Raw genomic sequence first — 17,369 nt, forward strand, 5'->3', positions numbered from 1 at the left:
CCGCGCGACAGTATAGAGGTGGCGTACGAACGCAATTAAACCAAAGCGCGTAGCGTAACGCGTGCTATGATAAGCCTTAAACGTATCGTTACCGAGAACTGAGAAATCTTCTATCGACGAACTCGTGATGTATTGATATTACACAATAGTAATTAAATATAATATACTTATTGTATACATATTTAATCTTTATATAATACGTATTCATAGTGCACATTCATATTTCACACGCCCCTTAATTCGTAGATTCGTAATTTATAATAATGCCGATGCGGGACGGTACCGAGTGTTCTACACGATATTTTCACACCGATTTTACCCGCTACCGACATCAATATATTACGCACAAAACACAAATATTCGAGGGCGACGTAGCCGTCCGGCTGCCTCGTAAGTAGAGTACATATACACCTATATATATATAGGAATACCCTGCAAACGCATTATACGAAACGGGCAGGGAATATTGTTATATGATGTCACGACGTTCGGATAATATCGTATACATCGTATGCACGTGCGTAATAAATTGTTATTCGCTGCGATATTCCAGATAATGGGAACAATAATAACGCAATAATATCGACTACCATCAGCCAGCATTCGGCCGCCATATATAATATATTATGATCTGTGGTGCAGTGGCGTATAACTATAATATAAGAACTCTACAGGAGGAGATCAAAGGGGAGTACAGCGGCACCCAAGTTCCGAACACTTATATTAGGGACCCCATTATTGATGTCGAGTACAAAAATATATAATTATACTATAGCTAGTAGTTATTGATTTTTTTTTGTTTTGTTTTGTTGTGTTTTGTTTTGTACTCCGGTCGAATACAATATTTTAATTTTAACAAAAAACAAAAAAAAAAGTGTTTTAAATCGTTCACACCGCGGCGACAAGCTGTTCTACCGACGTTTTTAGGTTGAAAAATAATATTGTCAGTGTACGACACTATACTATAATTTTTAGAGTACGAATCAAAGGAGAAAAGAATTGTTCGCCACTCGGCGATTTCCTTCGTATTCTGTGCATTGGGTCTGAAATTGTCGCCCCCGGGCCAAAACGCCAAAGTTACGCCGCGTTACTGCAATCATGTGTATGTGTGTATATAGAATAATATGATAATGATAAGAACTGCGATTCGCGCGCGCAGAGCTCGGCTATATACGCGGCCGGCGGGGTAATGACGAGGGGGGGTGGCGGCGGCGGCGGCGGTTCTCTCGAGGGGTTTGCGAGTTTTGATGGCTTAGCCGCTTTAAGGCCCTTCCACCCCCCCCCCCCGTCCGTCCGTCCGACCCGGCCCGCGGATCTCGCGGGGTCCGGATGCTGCGCCGCCGGAGAGTCGTAATAATGTATTATATCACGGACGACGGGGGCCGACGAGGGCCGACGACAACGCCGCGCCGCGCACCGTCGTGGCAACGCGATGCCCCCCCGGAGAACGCGCGTTTTTTTCCGTACAGCTTCGACGGTGTACTGGTAACGACGACGAGGACTACGGCGACGACGACGACGACACGAGCCCAGGAGAAAGGCGGCGGCGGCCGTCGTCTTCAACCGCCGTCGTTACCGCCGCCGCCACCACCGTCGTCGTCGTCGTCGTCGTTGCGAGGCAGCTGCTGCCGCTGCACCGCCCGCCGCCCGACCGTCCCCATCTGCCCACCGCCGCCGCCGCCGCGATTGTGTGCGCGTCGTTGTTGTCGGTAGCCGCCGCCGCCGCCGTCGTACTCTCTCGCGAGCGCCTCGCGCATTACCGCTACGGTACGCTCGACGATCAGTTCAGTCAGCTCGGCCGCGCAAGTCTGTCGTCCTTTACGTATTCGTAGTCGTCGTCGTAGTCGTCGTCGTCGTCGTCGTCGTCGTCGTCATCGTCGTCGACCGGTGTTTTGATTTTTTGATTTTTTTTTCGAAAAACATTAATTCCATCGGATTCGTTGCAATTTTTTTCGCTCGTTCGCGACAGACTAGCGCTTGAGATTCACACTTCACATGCGTTTTCAGTCGTTTGTTTCCATAATATTATTATAAATATCGTCTACTTACCGCAATTATTACTATCGCTTTCGACACCGCGTTATCACGAGATATTTGTCGCGGGGAAACTGCGAAGACATATCGAGGATCGCGTGGCCAGACACATTGGCCACTTGGTTGGCACCTTCTATGTGACTACGGTAAGAGCGACTGCGATTAATGCTATTGTTATCATTACGAGAAAGCTAGGAATATTTTTAAATTTTCCATCATAGAAAATATAATAAGGAATGTAGATGAAAATAACCTACCTAATGCATACTATATATTTAAGTATATAATATCTAGGACCTAGGTATCAAATATTATAATTCTATGTAATATTGTGTCGATACGATTACAATATACACATACTATTTTTATTTGTATGTGTAACAATACTTAGTAATATAATTCAGAAAAAAATTAATACGTAGTAATATTATATTAATAAGCCTTCTAAATTTTTTCTCAGTGTAGAAAATATTGAAAAATTTAAAATCTAAAGGTTTAAAGTTTGAAAATATTTTTGAAAACAATGAATAGTCTCCACATCCATCATGCGACTTTTCACAAAGTATCATGATTTATTTGAAGTGTAATATGTATGATTATAATATAATATACGTAACAACTTTTTGTGCGTTTTTAAACTACATACAAAAAAAATTAAAAACTATATCAATAATCATTGATTTTTTTTTTATATATTTTTTGAATGAATATTTTGAAAAAATAAACCTTACGAGAATTAAAATTTAAAATTTTTCCAACTATACGACTTGGTAAGCAATTTGTTGTCGACCAATTAGTTAGAAGAACATTTTAATTAGAAAATTCAAAATACAATTATAAAACGAATAGTATTTTTTTTTATAATTGAGTAACTTTTTAAATGTCAAATTTAAAATGTTATTAAAAATAATTTTTTTTTTTTACTTCTAATAGATGAATTTTAATAATAGAGTCAATGTAATTAATATTTAAAACTTATAAAAATATGTTTTTGTACATAAAACATTCATAATAGAATAAAACTTTTATTGAATTTACATAAAATAATAAGTTTTAATATAATATTGTATAATAAACTTAAAACAGTTATAAAGAAAAATTTAAGCATTGTTTTACTCTACCAGTATATTTAACAATTTGTTAAAAATGAAGTCATAAAAAGTTTTATTTATTCCAATAAAAAACAACTTTACTTTTAGAAAATTAAATTTTTTTTAATAAATTGTTAAAAAAAAACAAATATTCTATGATTTACAGCTAAAAAATGTTTCCGTATTTGTCACGAAATTTAATAACATAGAAGCGTAATACAAATAAGTTATTCTTCGTATTTATAGTTACAGTAACTTTTATTCCTAATTCTATTATTGCAAGTAAGGTTTAACACTAGGGATATAAATTGAATTAGTCGATTTTAAACAGTTTTCAGTTACCAAATACTTGATTAATAATTTACAAAATGTGTTACGAACTTCATCGGCTTTCATCAAAACTCGTTTTACTAATACCTTTAACAATAAATATATGAACATTTTGCACGATTAATTAATTGTTTCGTACTTTCCACGTTGTATCACATATTTTGTAATCAATTAAAATTCGATTGTATTCAGTTCAATGTCATGTCTAGTAGGAGTATCTTTTTTTTGCATTGTTCTCGTACATATTGTATTTCCTGATTACCACGATTTATTGCGTCAACGGTGTTTTATATATTTGCTTCATTATCGCCAACTAACACAAAATGTATTTATTTTATTTCATGAGCAAAAGAAAATTATATTTGTTTATTATATATGTAGCTTGTATAAAACCATCACATACATTTTGTTTGGCTGAACCGATTTTTTTGTATTTTACTAAAATATCTGCGAGAACGAACGGAAAATTGGGTATCTTTATGTCCCGGGGGTGCGTAAAATGCATATAAACTACGAATATAGTGGTTTACCTACCCGTAGGTATATTTTTTCTACTTATTTATTATTATTATTATTTTTATTTATTGAAAACGTTTTGAAAGAGTTTTATGAAACCGATTCCTTTCAAAAAATTGCTCCCTTTCCTAGTTAAGTGTAGGTACAATAATAATATCATTTTTTTAATCTATACAACTCATGTCGTTCCATATAACAGCCAGAAGATGATGCTTTGTGTTCGTAAAATCGATAGGTAATATAGTTTTGTGGTTTTCCGAAATTGACTCTACATATAATAATATTCTCATGCATATACTTATATATATGTATTTTTTATTTTTTTAATATACTAGACATAAGACCTGTAGTAGGCACAAAGTTTTTTTTCGATCTATTCATAATTACTAACTATTATTTCCTAACGTTCGGTCCAGTGTGTAAAATTATAAGATGATATATTAGTTGAGAGGCGAATTCACTTTGGTTCGTCACGTCCGATATCTTCGAAATCCGGTTATAATCCAAGCGATTGACCACAAACCATAACTAAAAAAATACGCATATCCAATTAAAAACAAATTTAAAAACATATAAGTACACACTAACCAACAAAAAATCAATAGTATTTTATTATTATTGTTTTATTAATCTTATTATTATTAAAATTGTCTTGAATTTTGGTCCTATAATATTAAATTAATTGTATTCTAAGACAAGTCCATATGTTGATATCTATGTTGAGAAAAATTCCCTTTAGCACCGACTATGGCGTAGTGTGTTCCCTGGGACTGTATACGTATATAAAGCTAAAACGGTATTAACAAACAAAACAAAAAGCACGTATACAGCTATCAGCTGGGAATACACTAGAGGCAGAGTCATTAATGCAGTATAGGTTAGGTATATATATTTTGTACAACGGTCGAACATATTAGGTTTTGTTGTGGACTTTAGAATGTAGCTCATAATATAGTGACCCAGATCCCATGAGGAACCTACAGCACTGGTGGTATATATAAAGGATTCGTCGGACTTTAAATACCTTTTTGTTAGATGTATTTTGTTGCGAAATGTATGAACCATTTTTGCTAAAAACTAATATAGTGTCGTGTCGATGTGTACAACTGCGCTCGGTGTAGCGATCTCAAGTGTATTCTTATGTAAGATATATACACTATAATATAGTGTTGCTGACGATATTGTTGTGCTATTAATTTGAGTGTATCGAATTGGCGAATCAATGAAGTATCTAATTTCCATTAAAATGGTTCATAACTTTTGCTTATAAATGTTTACCATTCCATCGAGTACATAGCTTTTTTTTTCTTTTTTATACATATAATACGAGTAATATTCTACTATAATATAATATTTACATTATTTATGTTTTAAAATTAAATCATTATTCGATAATATGCCAACCAGGAATTTGATTTTTGTAAATAAAGGACATTTTTTTTATAATTGAAAAATTGTTGCTGTGCCAAAGATGGGCGTTGTGAAATATCAAAACAAAGTAAACATATTATCTTTCATTAGGGTGCAATGTAATTATTCAATTTGTATATACAGCAACGGCAAGTTCAATATTGCATATAATCTGAGAAATTAATTACATCGATATTCGGTTTATGGTCATAGCCAGTACATAATCCATTAATACTGTCATTCCCAACATCACAAACTCGTAATTTAATAACATTTTGGTTATCGAGCCATTTCCATCTGACAGATACAATTATCGTACACATACGCAAGTTTCCTATTATTCAGTAATTCAATGTTTTAACATAATAAATCAAATAGTTTCAAGTAATATTATATCAGTATCGTCAATCGTAAGCTAAACTGTTGAATGTTAATAGTTGTATACAAAATGTATGTAGTGCCATAAAAAAAAATATATTGTATTTTCACGAGTATTTTCATTAATAATTGTTTATCATTCTTAAAATTATTTTATAAAAGATTTACTCAATAAGATAACATGTATGTATTTTCATCTCTATTAGATTAGTAGGACGTTATAGTTTTTACGATACCTACTAAGGATTATAAGTTTACCAACAATATGTTTAAATATGCTTTCTAAATTACTCGTCACTTAAACTTGTTTATATCGAAACTTTAAACTTCCTTTTTCACGCATTCAAAATTAAATTATTCTTGACGTATAAAAACAATACTTCTTACTCTCGAAAATATACGTTTGACTCTGTATTTGACAGACCATATATAATATATACCCAATGTCAGTGTTCTTGGAGTTTAAAATAAACATACCAAATGAAGTATTATGCGTTAAAACCTAAATAATTTTATATGGTATCATACTATCATTACATTATATTATATTTTATTAATAGCGATATGAGTTGTCACGATTTTTTTTCTCTTAAATATAATTACTTCTATAAGCATTAATTAAAGCCTTGCATATTAAACAATTATTATTTTAAACATTATTTCACAATGTAAAAAGTGTATACTTAAAAGTAAAAGTTCTAAGTTTCGATTAGAGTCACGGTTTAACTTACTTATATATGCTAATATTTGTAAACAAAAACGAGATATTTACAAAATATAGTGCAAGACTTGGAATCTTTTTGTGTTTTTAGGGTAGCGTGCTTTATAATATTATCCTCACTGATTTTATTTTCACTATTTCTTTCTTTATTTTGAAAAATGGTCATTGAAAGTAGCCTCGTAGCCTTTGGGTGACGTTTTGCGCGTTGGTATTAATGGAGCTTGCCTGATCGGATAGCAAAGAGCATATACAACTCACCCGCAATATAGTATCCAATAGACTCGTTGAATTCAGTGTCCAAAGTAGGGGCTCGCTGAAAATCTTAAACTGCTGTGTAACGTATAGTATCCAATGGCAACCTGAAATATAAATTATGTCTGTTGCGTGCAGTGAAACGCGAGTGTTATAGAAAATTTCCGAGGACGTCGAAAATCCACCATTCCCCCCCCCCTTGGTACGGAAATATATAGAAAGAATAATTAAAACTCATTAATTGTATAACAACAAAAAAATGTGATGTATTATTAAACATTTTAAAAAGGAACATCACATGTTAAATTTTGTATGTATGTATGCGTGAGTATGTGGATGTGTACTGTGTGTATAGCTGCGCAGTACTCTTGAATTATGTAAATATTTTATAATTACCGTAAAATTTAACGATGACTATTTACAATGACAACTACACACATAGATATATATGTATATATATAGACACACACCACCGTTTACCGTCATTCTACAGAGAACGCGTTAAGTGCACAACGAAATAAAAATAAAAAAAAATAAAAAATTACAATTGCTTTCCTTCACTTAGAAATAATAATATATACAAAAGAAGGTCTCGCTTTGAACGCTGCGCGCGAAAGGTAATTAATATAACAAAACAATTTGAAAAAAATTCCGGAAAACGCTATGAAAACTTACATTTTACTGCTACTTCTTCAAAAAAAAATATTTTTAAAAAAAAGCTGCTCATAATATATGTATATACTATATACATATATATGCTGTGATGAACGTGTACAGGATGCTATGATAAAATATATATCATTATTATAATAATATAAATATGTGAATCATGCGTATGTGTGTGTGTGTAATGTGTTTTTTTAGTTTGAGGGCGTAAATATAATAATTCATGTGATTTAGGGTCGACTAATCCCCTCGATTATTATGTTTTAAATATATTGTGAATTTCAATTGAACAATGCCATTTTTCGGCCATTGGTTAACGGTCCGGTTAACAAAACCTTCTGTTTATTATTGATATGCTTTTTTGACGTTACCGATAGATTTATTTTTATATTTTACATTTTTAATAATGTGCGTATCACTGTCAAAAATCATAACATTGATTTCAATACCTACAAAAATATCTAATATATTTTATACTTTTGGTCACAGGTTAAAATGATATCATACATAACTTTTAGTGATAAATAAAAACAAAACAAAAAATACTTTTAATTTAATTTCACATAAATACATTTAAATTATATATAATACAAATGTGCATGTCTGAGATAGAATATGTTTTGAAGTTTAACGCCCGTATATATCAGAGAAAAGGTTGTACAGCACGAGCTTACTGCAAAGGATGTGTGTGACAGCGGTTAGCTCCAAACTTTCGAACCCAGCTTAGACGTTATTGAGTTTTAAAAGTATTTGACCGAATAAACATTTTACCAGGAATGTAGAAAAAATTTGAGCTGGCAAGAGAGAACTTTTGAGTATTAAAACCAAAATCTCCAAAATATTATGCTAAGAAAAATACAATCCAGGGTGGTGTTTCGTTCTCTTTTGTAACATAATGTCTTCTATAATTCTATATCATAATACACATAGTTCAAAATATTGATGTGTTTAATATACACTCGAATACATTTTTGTACAGCAAAACCACATAAAACCAAATAATTTAAATAGTTCAAATTTTTGAAATATCAACGCTCATATAGATAACAATTATTATTATTATACAGATGTGAACATTTTAGGTTATTCTGTAATGATATTCGACCAGCACATAAAAATCAAGGATCTAGTTTATTTAACTCAAAATTACGGTGTTAAATATGTATTTGTTAAATCAACTGCATACTTTATTATATCAACCACCACAATAAAACGTTAACTAAAGAACACAATCTTGAGAAATGAAACTATTCATTATAACATCCAAAATTATTTAATTTTAAGAAGTTGTATATGTTCAATATAATGTTATATTAGAAGCAAAATTGGAAAAATATAGAATGTTGCTTTAAAATATTAACTCAATTAATTTAGAACTTATTTTGTCATCGTTTCGACTTCAAAGTAATGTTAAAATTATTCGTTCAGAGTGTTTTTTCAAAAAGTATTGATTTAATTTTTTTTTTTGTCAAAATAATAAATATTGTTTTAACAGATATACATTTATTATTTATAATAATTTATGTAGTAGCATTTAAGAGAAATGCTGCTGTTAATCCTGTTAAATCAAATAGTATATTAATTTTCAGCTTTCTTTCTTTTTTTTTTTTTTTTTTTGGTCCTAAAACAATAGTATTAGTAAATGATTATATAAAACATAATTCGAAGCATGCATATAAAAGGGTCAGTGTTCAAACCTTAAAACTCATACTTCGGTTGTAAAGTTTAAAAAAACAAATATATAATTGAACTTTTTACCTCCCTTTACAAAAAATAAGTGATATAATTACGCAAGTAATATTAGCAAGTATGTAGGGTTTCAATAATCCTTTTCAGTTCATAATATAATTTGTTCAAGTTTTTCCTCGCGTTTTTTCTTTTACATAAAATATTTAAGATAATATTATAACCAGTAATCTATATGATGAATATAATATAATCATCACGTATTGTATCATACCTGCATAAATTGCATCAACCAATCGAAAATATTTCAGTATCGCACAAGCGTCTTCCAATATAAAGAAAACATATGTAATTGCGTAAGTACGTATATACCGATGAAAAATGTATAAAGTCCATTAAAAAATAAAAAGATGGCCGCTTTAGAGGCTCTGGGCTAGTGCTGAACGACACCCGAGGGACCAACCATAACGCCGTCGCCGGACCGGCTCTCTATCACTCTCTGCCGTGTTCTTATAACCATGTCCGCGAATCCCATTCGGTAAACATAGAGTTTGGTAAAAAATTATTTTCACATTTCGGTAAACGATACGATATGTAGTTACGGCTCCGGGGCAGACCCCACCAACCCCTCATCTAATCCTTTAGAAAATTCTACAGGAAAATTATTGACTTGCATGTAGCGATCATCCTGCACAATACACGCATGGATCAGTCCTGTAGATGCAGTTCATAGATGTATACGTAATAAACTTACCATCATCGATATCAATCTTTATCACCAATTTCCGGTTAGGCATTATCGCTCATACCTATGTATACACAAAAAGCCACGAATGACGTCGTCAACGATAATATGATGAGTTCTTTGTTTTAAACGAAATACTGACATAATCCACGGGGCGGTATACATTATAATAATGTACATAAATAAGTAATGCTAAACCTTTGAGTTTGTGTTCAAAAAGTTAGACCACCGCTTTATGGCTTTGGGTAGTTGTTTTTTTTTTTTTTTTTTGATTTTTCTTTTCACTAAAACTTTTAGATTACTGCGTTGTCGTCGCCGGCGCACCTCATTTAACTTAATTTTTTTTTTTAATCCCATTTCCAGTCGTTTACGCCATGACGTTATTTCTTTACGTATGAAATACGAATTTGACGAATATTAAAATCGTTTTGTGACAGTAGTCACCGTGGTGCGCCTTCGCATTTATTTCGCTATCACAATACACGGCACGCCGCATGAATCATGAATATATGCGAAAAATTCTGTTCGGATTACGCGACACAACTATGCACTTTACTTTATCATATTATATTATGTTATATGCTATACATATTTGTTTCATAATTATTATATTGCATACCATTATATTGTTTGGTATAAACGCATAAATACGCATACAGCGAGTATAGAATAAAATAAGCTACCTACAATTTTAATGTACCTATATGATGTATATAAATATAATATATATATTTATTAAAATAGTGAAAATGGCACGTGCTGCTGATGTTAGGACACGGATTGAAAGAAACGGCGACGGAGAGGTGAGCGACTGAAAATCGACGGACGGAATAAACTCGGTTCCACGGGAAGCCTTTATGACGTCGCGTCTAATGTCCCACAAAAATGTGTGCGCATAGGGAACAAATAATTATATACACAGCGTCTACTCCTACGCCGCCTCTTTGTCATTCTCTGCTGCAGCTGCTTAAATCCCCCTCGTGCACACATACATATATATATATATATATATAATAGTAATCAACGACTTGATAATTGTGTGCGTGTGTGCATGTTTACACGGGATTATGAAGTATATATACGATCGGCCACTGAGTGTGTACTGTAGAGCCTTAGATGTAATAATAATAGGACCGTACAAGACCGTGGCTCTAAGGGTGGCATTTCTTTATTTCACAAAATATATTTTTCACCGAAAATAGATCAAAAAATAAAACTTTTAGCCTCACGCACACTCGGGTAGGTGTAACTATAATTGAATTATTCACCACCGCTCACTCGATTGCCCACCCTTCCCATTGTACTCTGCAGGCTAAAATAAATATCGCTTTTAATCAGCGACGACGAACGCGAGCGCGTTTCAAGTAAATCAAATTTGTTGGGACAACGTCGTCTGTTTTCACGAGTGTACCCGCCCCACGCCGTCTAAATTGATTGTTGATTAAATACCAAAAGGTACACCGCCGATGCCACCACCAGCGAAAACGCCACTATCCTATAGTCGTCTCTCCGCCCACAATGAAAAAAATATATAAATTAATAATATAATAATACCTAAAATGTTATATGATATTAATACTCTGTAATACGTTTGAATATTATTTATTGTAATTTTCTATGATATTTCACCGATGTGACGTTAAATTATTATTATTTTGGTTAACGGTTTCGCTGAGATAATTAATTGTGTACACTTAGTCGCTTTTCACGATGAAACATCGTTCCGAATTAGCGTTTAATTTTTTTCCGCAGTTAATATAATACCGTATAATAATAATTAATAATAACCTGCTTTGTGAGATATAAATATAATTAAAGACCAACCGTTCCACTCCCCCGTTCACACCAACCATGAAGTTATAATCGGGTTTATATTGCTTATTGTTGATGGTCGTGTCGACACTCGACGGTCAGTGTATACTATGTTTATATTTTATATATTTTATATATTATTAAAACATTATTTTTTCGTATACAGTCGTCTGATTATTAACCATTATTTATTGTTGTTGTCATCTTTGTTCAGTCTCTCAAGACCACCTCAAAATAAATCAGGTGTAGTCCAGCTGCTCCTCTAATTAACCTTTTTTTGTACCAATACGTTTGCTGAAAAAAATCGAACCTACCAATTGCACTTAAAACGAGTCGTTGACTACCCTCGTATGTTATCCTGATTTTAATGGTTCCAAGTTATATTATTTACTAACTAGAATCTACTTTATATCAAATAATAGTCAACGTATTTTAAATATTGCTTGTATTTCAACATTTCAAAACTTTATATATAAGATTAGAGTAAAACTTAAAATGAATTCAACGATCGTTTCTAAAATATTAATTTTAACAGTTAAATTTAATAAATTAAAAACTCACATACAAAAACATGACTAATGTCATATTGTTCGTATACCTATGCGGATTTCACAATAAGTCGATGAACTTTTTTTACTATGAAAAAGTAAATGCTACAAAGTGATTATCTAACAATATTAAAAATGTAAGACAATAATATTGTTTTAGTATAAACATACGTAGGTTTACGTACGTAACCCATAACGTAATTCTAGGAAGGCAATTTTAAGTGTATTGACCTATTAAACGCCGAATACAATTATTATTTATTACATTTCTTATCAGTGGATAAGATTTTTTCGTTTTACACGCCTAATATACAGACTATACAGGCCTGGTACAATATTATTTTTTACTGTAAGCCGCATCAATGCTTTTTAAAATTACCACCATTGTCAGTAAGTCTTTTCATTTATAGCTCATGAGTGGATGATATGACAAAAACACATACACCGGATATTATATTACCATTGCTAGCTGTGATGATAATAAAAGTGGTCGGCATTGCACTCGGTTTAGTTAGGTTGTATATAAAAAAAATTGACGCTCGAGTAATAAACCAATTGCCGTAAAAATGGTTTTAAATTTTAATATAGCAAATTACTATCTAGGATTTTTTGTTTCCTTAATTTTTTTCTCTTTCCAATAATAGTCTATAATGTTCTATGTATATATTACCAATTAATTATTATTTTATATATTCATTATAGATAGACTTATATTTTACCAATCTGTAGAAATGATAAGCCGAGATGTGTCTCTGATAGGAATTATCAATTTGACTCGCTATCCCCAACACCCGCCACCTAAATATATGGACCTGTGTGTATAGCACAGTATCCGCGCCGTTTGTCGTAAAAGCTATCGACTTTGATATACATCACAGCGCATGTGCAATGTGCATAATATTGTTATGTGTGTATTATATAATATAATTATTCGCGTATATTATAATATTGTGATGTCCATCGTTCAATTGAATGAACGGCGTTTATCGAAATTTGCCACTCCCTGTATGACGGAGACGACGACAATCCACCGCAGCAGCTATCATATTCGGCCTAAACCCGTCATTATCGCCATGTAATACGTATGTATAATACAAATAACCAAATGTCCAGTGCATATTGTACATTATACACCTATATGTATTTGTGTCTATGCGCTAATATATGTACGCCGTGTCGTACGATTATCTATAATGTTAATAATTAGGTATTACGCGTGAAAATCATAGCTTAAACGTCTCGATAAATACGTGCGGCCTGCGCGCTCACGATTTCCGCACACGCCCACGCAACCTACGAGTAGGTATACCCAGGCGTTTTGTAATATGTATGGTCCATTAGATATGACACCGGTATATGGGTACACGCGAACAGTGCTTATACGAGTAACCCAAAGTGTACACCGTATACGATACGTGTACGATATTATTCTCTCGTGTGTATGTGGTGTGGTGTACGTTGTATAAATAATATATTACATTGTACGTAATACCATACGATATGCCGATCGCCGGCGTCACGAATTTCGCTATATAATATTATAATATGCCTACTACACGTCGTGTGATGCGTATTTACAGATAAAAAGTGGCTTTTATATTTTGACATGAAGGATTTTCGAGACACCCCTTCGTAGGGTTAATATTATAAATAAAATCGCGTGCGCGGCTCGCCCGTCACACCTATATGCGTATATTATGGCGTGCATCATAATGTACGCATCATAATATTGTGTACATACTCGTAATATATATATATATAATGGCGTATAGTAGGACATGTATGGTGCTCGTTTTGACATGGAAAGTGCAGAGGTGGAGGTGGACGAGAATTTGGAACGGGTAAAAATTAAACCCCACACCCCCCTAATAATAATATAGCCAGAAATATCGCTCACAAAGGGTTAAAGCTAAACCCTTCGGTTCTGCGGCGGGTAAACACGTATAATACATATATTATATTCAATCTAAGTACGAGCTTTTCTGTAGTGTCCGTGTGTATATATAGTATGCTGGTAAACGAGAATACAATACTATATATTCTATACCGTGTATGGCCGTCACTTTATATCTGTCATTTGTGTAAGACCTACCACCAACCCAGCGTTTCCCCTCTCAGAAACACCGCATTGTCGTTCCGGATGAGAGTGAAAATAATACTTTCTGTCCGACATCGTTGGCTTTCGCCCGACGGTCAGCCGTGAAAAGCGTCGGCCAAAGTAAAAATTTCACTTTCCGTATAATTTTCAACCCTGCGCAGAACACCATCGGTCCGCAGTTATGACTTTGGGTCTTCACACGAATATTGCAACTTATCATATAAGTATTATTACGATGCTCCAATGGAAAATCGAATCGTTCGATTTTTTCAAATTTTCGTAGTCTTCATTTCGAGCCAATGGCTGCAGGTATTATCCGTAATGTTCTCTATAGATATACACCGGTATGATGCGCGTTATGATTACTATTACATAGGATCCGTTGACCGCCCGTCCGTTTCTATACAACCGTACCGCAAACTTTTGCCGGGTAACCACCAGGTTGTGGGTATATATTTGCCGAGTCTATAACCCGGACCATGGTATACGCGTCCAACGTGGTATATGCATGCGTGTGTACGTTTGTTTGTGTGTGTGTGTATAATATAATAATATATTATGTAAGCGTGTGTATGTCATGTAAATATAAAATATACGAGGACGTCTTCCCTGTGCCACATATATGTATATAATAATAATAACACCGTACAATATCGATCTGCAGGGCGCGCACGAAACCACTACACGGGCGGGTGTGCGTGGTAACTGCGACGGCGTTCGCATGCCGCTCGAGCCGAGTTCGGTCCTTGCACCGGAATCATAATAGTATAATTCGCCACAGATCGTCAATGTGGCGTTATATTATATTTTGTGTTCTCGTTCTTCTATTATTATTATTATTATTATTGTTGTTATTTTTATTACGATCGAATATCATTACACTGTATTATATAATATACGTGATTTTTTTTCCAGTGTGGTATAACAACTGCACGGTCAAAGTAATAATTTTACGATATATTATAATACGAGACGTGTAATATCATTCCATGTACACCGATCCATGAGTGCGCACAACCCGTTTTCGACTCGAGACGGAGTTGAGCGATGTTAAAAAATACAGTATAATATATATATATTGTATGAGTAGTAGGTACCTACAATTGAAACTACGTCACGACGTAAGACCACAATGCAACGGTGGAGGTACATAATACATAATATTTAATACAGATATCTACTATATATTATATTATTTTCGATATTTTTTTTCTACGTACGTCGTAATGATATACGGCCGCACGTATTATGTATCACCGAGACCCGTTTCGGACGATTTATCGGTTTGGCTGCAGCATTTGCGACCGCGTTAATAATAATAATAATATATTATTATTATTATATATTTTGTAGTACGAGTATGTAATATAACTATATGCAGGGTGCTCACACTAGTTATAAAAATTGTTCCATTATAATTATTATTTGCATAATGCATACCTACAATAATATTATAATGTACGCACTTTAATTGGATTTTAATCCGTATGCGGTGTGCATCCGTGACGTGGGCATGATGACAATTTATTACTGTTGTTAATTTTCGTATAATATAACCTTTTTAATAGTTAAATTATTACATCTCTTCGTGCCGATTTATTATTAATCATCGTTTATATGATGTGGTCCCGCGCAAACGGTTAACTGCTGCTGCGTCGGTTTTAAGCGCGATTTCTTCGAATTCCTCGTGCGCAGCCAGGTATTATAATTCTTGTACCTACCTATAATATATTCAGTGAATAAGGTACCTTACGTACAGCGATGCCGATCCGCAATGATTGAAAACGGTCCGAGTACAGATATTATATATTATATCCGCATTCGGTATGCATTCCGTAGTAATTGAATACGTTATAGTGAACATCGTTGACTAAAAGCGTAGAAAAATCGTGTTCTGTAAAACTGATCACGATCGTTGAGTTTGATTCGGATCATCGGACGATTATTATACGTCTACATTGCGAGCATATTTTCTTGTAGTGCATCAATATATTAAAGTGATGGTACCTAGGTATTCAATCCGGAATATTATTATCGCCGTAATATCACTACTAAGTACTTATATACATAGTAATAATAGCGTTGTAATGTCTACACAGTAATATAATTATGTAATAAAGTGTGTATGTAATATGATATTTTTTTTGTGTTTAGCTAATATTTTTTCAAACGAGGGTGTTCCGCGAAGATTATTATGAATTCAAAATATTTGTTCATTGGTATACTTATAAAGAGTGTTTATATTAAACATTAATATATACACTGAAAGAATAATTGTATTATCAAAACTGCTTATTAACTGTTTGTAAAATCAGCTAAACACGTACTACACTAAACTAGTAATTAAAATATAATTGTAAATATAATAGCGAATAATGTTTTTTCAGTTTTCAGCTTTAAGTTTGAATGAAATTTAGTTGTTTTTCGATTTTATGGAATAGTATTATTCATACCTATATATATAGAGATAATATATAATTCATCACTTTTGTAGTAGTTGTTTTTCCACATTGCTATGGAATTTGTTTGTATTCAATTAATTGGGAAAATCGTATATTTCAATAAAATTAACATATTAATTAGAGAGATAATAATACATCAATCATTATGTGTGTGTGCGCGCGGGGGTGCGTATTATAATAAACATAAAATATAATAAAAACCATGGTTTTATAGACATTCATCGCGCATATTGTAACTCATATATTATTAGGTATATTACATTTTTACAAGGATTTTGAAATTTAATTTTATTACGTGTCGGCGACACCTCGACGACTATAATACGCGCGGCCGTGTAATAAGTATCGGCGGCGGTGTTTTAATCGGCGGAAGTTTTTATGCGATCTAGGGAAATATTGACATTGCGGCGCGAGACGATCGTATCATCACGCTCGTGTCACGTTGAATTACAATGTCTTGGATTTATTATGCGTCACCGGTAGGCCTAGCGCGACGACGTACGACGAAGGTACCTATGCGCAACTACTTATAAATAAATTACGACCAGGAACGACGTCCTAAAATACATTATACACGTATAATATTGCGTATATATTATAATTTTATATAGGCGGTGTAC

The 17,369-nt window shown here is 33.2% G+C and overlaps 1 protein-coding gene across 1 annotated transcript in view; it reads left to right on the forward strand.

Moving 5' to 3' along the window:
• Nucleotides 1-1,719: 1,719 nt before the first annotated feature.
• The window catches only part of LOC114125933 (SLIT and NTRK-like protein 5), a 36,151-nt gene continuing 20,501 nt past the window's right edge, over nucleotides 1,720-17,369 (forward strand). Inside the window, exon 1 of the mRNA XM_027989754.2 lies at nucleotides 1,720-2,180. The gene's annotated coding sequence lies outside the window, so the exon portion shown is untranslated. The remainder of the gene's footprint in view (nucleotides 2,181-17,369) is intronic.

The sequence above is a fragment of the Aphis gossypii genome, chromosome X (assembly GCF_020184175.1).
Source record: "Aphis gossypii isolate Hap1 chromosome X, ASM2018417v2, whole genome shotgun sequence".
In the NCBI taxonomy this organism is placed as follows: Eukaryota; Metazoa; Arthropoda; class Insecta; order Hemiptera; family Aphididae; genus Aphis; species Aphis gossypii.